We start from the raw sequence: 6,205 nt of genomic DNA on the forward strand, positions 1-6,205 counted from the left end.
TTGCATATTGATTAGAGGTTCCCCGATAAAGTTATTTAACTTTGAAGAACAACCGATTTTTTTGAAATTGCCTGTTATAAGCATGTGCGAGAAAGAGAAGCAACACATAGTTTTATATGAGAATATCTTTTTACTGTAAAAACCGGTTCAATTTGCAGTCTTCGGCAATGTTGATCCTTACACCTTAAGCTATCTATCTGCAGATTATGGGATACACAAGATGATACTGGCATTTTTTAATGAATTTGTTGTTTCTTTTGCCTATTTTTCATATATTTCACCATACAAACTTGAAAACTCTTGTGAGTGAACTAGAGTTTTCAGAAAAAGCTCATATTTGACAAATGGTATGAGAACCCAATTCCCGTTTGATTTAAAAGTGTTCCGAAAAAAAAGTCAAAATTGTTGCCGGTCTAATGACCATAACATCCACGAAATGAAGTGGCTCACGGTGTGTTTGGTAGAACAATTTTATTCGAAAAAAATCGGCATCCCTAAACCTTCGGCATGTGATAGAATGGGCCTTTCCTATTCATTTGAAAGTAAAATTAAAATATTCAGTCGGGGGTTCCAGAACAACTTTTTATTTTAAAGATTTTTTGTCTGGAAACTTAGGGTTTTCAATGAAACTGGTTCGCATTTTTGCCCCTAGGTAGTTCTTTAGACATTCCTATATTACCAAAAGTGAGAATCTGATGGAAAATTTCATTGTGTACAACTTTTTAGAAAACTATATCGCGATCTTAAATCGCCAGAGAAAGCTACTAAATTTTTATCAAAGTTTCTAGTTTCGCACGGGGCCTATTGGTTAAGAAGTTTTATTGCAAAAGCATTTTCATTTGTAAAAAAATAGATTGCTTCATTTTAACAGTGTGCTCAGAATCTGAATGCTAGCAAAGTCCCACCTTTAAGCGGAAAAAACATAATTCCAGATTCCACCGTTTTATGCGCACCAATGATATTTTAGGAGCAAGGAGATATAGTGGAGAGTAGATAAAATTTGAACGAAATTAAGACTCTTTTGAAAGATGCTGGGTAATGCAGCAAAATGAAACATTTTTTTCTGTCACAGATATATTTGTTTCTTCTTCACTTATTCTGGAGTATGCTTGATATAATCTTGAATCAACCTTTTTGCTCGTTAGCATCTTGTGGGATATATGAGAAATAAAGGTTTTGTCTATTGTACGAAGATAGCGATCTCAATATAAAAGTAGATATAGAAAGTATCACCTTTATCCGAAAGAAGTGTTGCTGTTAATATCTCCAGATTCAGAACTGAACTGGCAACTCTATCTTCTTAATATGTTATCCCATATTATGAGGGAAATCTTGAATAAACAGACTTGTATTACTTTGAGAATTTACTGAATGTATGGTCCAGCCTGATATTTTCTTGTTTGTTTTCTTTTGTGATCCGTGTTCCGTGTTCAACGAGTAACGACTCCGGAATTTCTTCTTAAAGGAAATTATGAAATTTGGTTTTGTTCTTTTTTCTAAGATTGTGTGAAGTGTGTTCGATTTGGAATTAAATTTGAGGACAAGCAAAACTCTATAAATTCTGATGAAATGAATCTACCCAAAAAGATAACAAACATGGATGCAAAACTCGAAGAGCTTTTTTCTCTTTCAATCATCTTTCTTTTAATGTTGATAAGGACAAACAGGATTCTCAACCCAAAATTGCAATAAAATCCGTCGTTTATTACAATGATTCTAACTGTTTACATTGGTTCATTAATATATAAAGCTTTGTATTTTACCAGGCAGGATAGGATCAGGAAGAAGGGTCATTCTAGTTTACATTAGCTATCTCCTAGAGCGAGAAAAGAAATGAAAAGGGCATGATAAAATCAGTGACATTAATCAACATCTTGAAAAGGGATAAGATTATCTAATAAATTTGGACAACACTTTTCCACACCTCTTTGTTCATAATGTGTCATTTTCGCCCAAGACCCGGAGGAATCTGAAAATATATTTTTTCTGCTGAGAATGGGACTTTGTAAACATTGAAATTTATCTGAATTTACTGTTCATTTAAATCCAACATTTTTTTGTAAGTCCTTGTTAATCGACTTCTTAACACATAGGCCCCGCACACACCTAAAAACTGATAAAATTTTAATAACTTTCTCGGGTAATTTTACATCGATTTATAGTATTCTACGAAGTTGTAGACAATGAAATTGTTCATCAGATTCTCACTTTTAGTGTTTTTTGAATGTCATAGTACCAATTAGTGGCAAAAATTTATGTTTTCAATCAAAAAACTTTAAAATAAAAAGTTGTTTTAGTCCCCCCGACAGAATATTTTAATTTTACTTTCAAATGAAAGGGAAAAGTCCATTCCTTCTTATCCCGAAGTTTTACGGATGCCGAATTTTTTTGAACAAAGTTGTTCGACAAAGACACCGTGGGCTAGCTGCCCTTCCGATTCTTAATCTAAATAAAAACTTGTGACATATAGGGTAGACGTGCCCTTATTCATCTCATTAGTCACGGAATCACACTATTTCGCTGATAATTCGGCTTAAACTGATTGAATTGCGCTTAAATAGGTATCAACATCTTTGCTTCGTTCTTAAGAAGCAGATCAATAAAAAATCTAGCTTGGAAAATGTATAATACTCGCGCTAGAGCGAAGCGAAAAGTCGAGCACAATGCACCTTTATTCATCCTACCATTTGAGCTAATGCGTTGAATAGAGATAGCAGACACTGCTCTAACTAATGTGTTCAAATGGGTGGGATGAATAGAGGTGCTCAGATGAATTAGGGCACAGTAACCCTAGTTGAAAAATCAATTGGCTCTGAAAAATCTCGAAGTAGAAAAGAATAGTGTAGAAATATTCAAGAAGCCTGGGCCGTCATTCTAAATACAACATACCTCACTGTGTCTCAGTCAATGTCGAACAGAAACATATAAGTAATCAGAAATAATGGCTATACTACCGCACACTAATGCAGACTGGATCATTAACTCATTTAATTCATTTTTTACGGTAGTGCTGTAAAGTAGTCTTATTGTTTTGTCGCTTTTTTTTGAAGTTCAAACACATTTTCTTTTAATTTCGATGTAAAGGTGGTGGATATGTTCTACTCTCATGTTATTCATAAAAAGCATTAACATATTAATTGATTTGTGTAAAAAAACAGGACAAAATATTTAACGAAAGAAAATATCGAAAGTAATTAATTTTGTATTTTGTATAAGGTGGTCTTATTGTTTTGTCGGACACTGTAGAAGCTTCTACCGGTACTTCTAGTTTACTCACAATAATTTCCAATAAACAATTCAGTAGTGTACATATGGATTCACAATGCGACATTGATAATTTTGCGGAATTTCATGTTTTTTGTCGATATTATGTAAATTAAGTTTGATGTTTGTGATTCGAATTCATCTGGTCAGTACCAACTTGAGGCCAAGTTACTAGTGCTAAATTTGGTACTAATTTAGATACATAATTTAACTTGGTCCCAAGTGGGTACCAGTTACTGACGAAATGAGTTCAACGGACAGAAATCAAACTTGATTTAAGCTAGGTCCTGTGCACTTAATGCACAAATTGTCTATTTTTTTCCCTTTTGGGAATTAATATTGCATACATTTTTCGTATAGTACATATTTTCACATACATGTTATGAAACTATTTTGTATAAGCCGGAGGAAATGAAACGAGTCAGTATTCATAATTGATAGCCCATCACTAGAAAAAAAGTCAACATATGTGCCGGTCTAGTACATATATTGCGGAACATCATACAATCGCTTAGCACTTATTTTTATTACGTAGTAAGATTCGAACATTAAGTCTACATTCCAATATAAATTTGCATCCTGAAATAGACAACATTACTCGACACAAATGTATTGAATCAACATTGTAGTCTGCAGGAATTTGCATGAATAAATGCAGACGGGCCAAGTGAATAGCTGTGCAGGTTCCCATTATGTTATCGGTTTCAAGAGGGAACACACCAGAAAATCCGACATGTAATTATTTCAAGCACAGGCAAATGCTGTCGTATTATGCGTTTTTGTTACTGATTGTATAACAGGACAACAGTTCAACCCTTTCAAAGAGTAGGTTGCTAGTTTACAACGTAGTCTACACCAAAACCCCCTCAGTTGAGTCTCCCCCCCACCACCCGGTAAAACACTTCTCACCTTTTTCTTTTCTTTTTTTCAGTTCAAGAATGTTCCCATATGCGATCTGCATGCGTCTGCTTCTTGGCGGCCACGGTAGTCCACAGCGGAAATGACGAACAAGTCTTCCATCCGTTGCTGGTTGCCTCTTACTGTAAATTAACTTTTTCACATATTCTTTTTACACCTTGCTCGGAACAAGTTCTCCACGCGCGAACTGCTGCAATTTTTTCTATCAAAACTTCACGTAGGATAAACTTTAGGCTGCCTTTTCTTCTGCGCTTTACGTCGCACTGTTGATAGAACTTTATCGCGCTGGTTTCGTTGCGCTTATTCCACAAATAAAAACAACTAGCACATGGGGTTTTCATGGATTCTGGAGGCTCCTCTGTCGATTTTTTGCTGCTGCCGCGATGACTTCATGACTCCTCCAGCCATAATAAGTGACGAAGTCGCATAAATAAGTAGGCGCAGCCGTTCGCTAAGCCATCACGCACACCTTAAGCGCAAGCACGGCAACACACAGCATATACAGGTATGTATAGGCTTCAACAGGTATGTATTCGACCAGACTGACCGACTGAAAGCCAGATATGTAGGTAAGGTACTAACACGTTTTAACTCGCGCTCTCTCCCACGGTTCCGGCCGGGAGCAAACAAAACACGAATAGGTCCTAATGCTGTCGAGAAGTGCAGACCATAGGAAGTCAGCTGCAGCATGAACGACCAGCCCGCAAGAACAACCGACGAGAACTGACTGCACAGAAACCATTAGCCAGCGGAACGCGAAGATAGCATAGCCGCCCGTTGAGTTCTTATGTTGCATGTTCTCTTTCGAACCTATGCTTTTGGTGGCATCGCGATTATGATTCTGCGCTCTCGCATCTTGCATGCAAGTCCGTTTAGCTGATATAAATTGGTTGGCTGGCTTGCGTTGTATGTGTTTGAATAAGAGGGTAAAGTAGGGTAAACCACGATATTCTTATGTATTATTAGATTATTTTCGTACGGTACGGTAGTGATGGAAGCATTGCTAATTCGGTTGCATTACATTATATGCAAGCATCATTTCAGTATCCACCAATTTTTTGTAAAATTGATCTTTACCGACAATGTAGGGTGACCATCTCGGGTGACTAAAAACGAAAGGGGAAAGTTTATATTAAGCGTTTGAAAATATATTTTCTCAAAACTACAAGCCCGTTTCATTTTAATTATCCCTAAAGTATCAACGAAGGCATGGTTCATAGGGTTGGATCAAATACAAATTAAATACGCCAAAGTTCCTTACAAAAAGGTTATCATTTTTTGGTTCACCAAAGAGATGAATTAAACTACCCAATTCGGCTGATTCGCCTGGACAAGTCAAAGTTGCCGAAAATAAATGAAACTGACATCGCTATCTGATCAAAGTATGCTTTGCTTTGTTGTTAGTAATTCTTAGAGTTTATTTACGTGAAGGAAAAATTATTCGTCTGGTCAACAAATGTTCTTTGATTTACGTATATTAGAATTACTATTGATGAGATTTTCCGAGCAGCCGCCAACACAAAGATGCATGCTATTTTCCATCGATCCACAAGAGGGTTGACTGACATCTTCTGTCCGTATTGGAAAGATCACCACGTTAGTCCAACATTTATCATTAATTGGTTGTTTAATTTTTTCCTAGAACATCATCGATTTCGGTGAATCACATCCCGGATAGAATTTTACAATAGCATTTACCTTACAAACAATCATAAAACAATAAATATTATAGTTATTACTGTTTCAACATTGTTTGATGTCAAGTTCTCACAGTAGATTTACAATAAAATTTCATGTAACAATAAATTTCACTGTTCAGCAAAGAAATGATACAGTGCATTCACATTAAATTTTACTGTTTTCGATAAAAAAATGTATGAAGAAAAATTGAATTTTTTCATGTTAAGATACATAACCACCCCCCTTTTTACTGTAAAAGTCTATTTTGCATTGAAATTTACTGTAGGAACGTTAAAGTTTATTGTTTTTGTATTGTAGAATAACACTAAAACTTACTGCAAAT

General features: G+C 35.6%; 1 protein-coding gene across 1 annotated transcript in view; it reads right to left on the bottom strand.

Annotated features, from left to right (window-relative positions):
* Window positions 1–4,888, bottom strand: part of LOC131696149 (phospholipase A2 inhibitor beta-like) — a 51,765-nt gene extending 46,877 nt beyond the window's left edge. The window contains exon 1 of the mRNA XM_058984689.1: window positions 4,174–4,888. The gene's annotated coding sequence lies outside the window, so the exon portion shown is untranslated. The remainder of the gene's footprint in view (window positions 1–4,173) is intronic.
* Between the last annotated feature and the right edge of the window lie 1,317 nt (window positions 4,889–6,205).

This window comes from Topomyia yanbarensis, unplaced genomic scaffold (genome assembly GCF_030247195.1).
Source record: "Topomyia yanbarensis strain Yona2022 unplaced genomic scaffold, ASM3024719v1 HiC_scaffold_8, whole genome shotgun sequence".
NCBI lineage: Eukaryota > Metazoa > Arthropoda > Insecta > Diptera > Culicidae > Topomyia > Topomyia yanbarensis.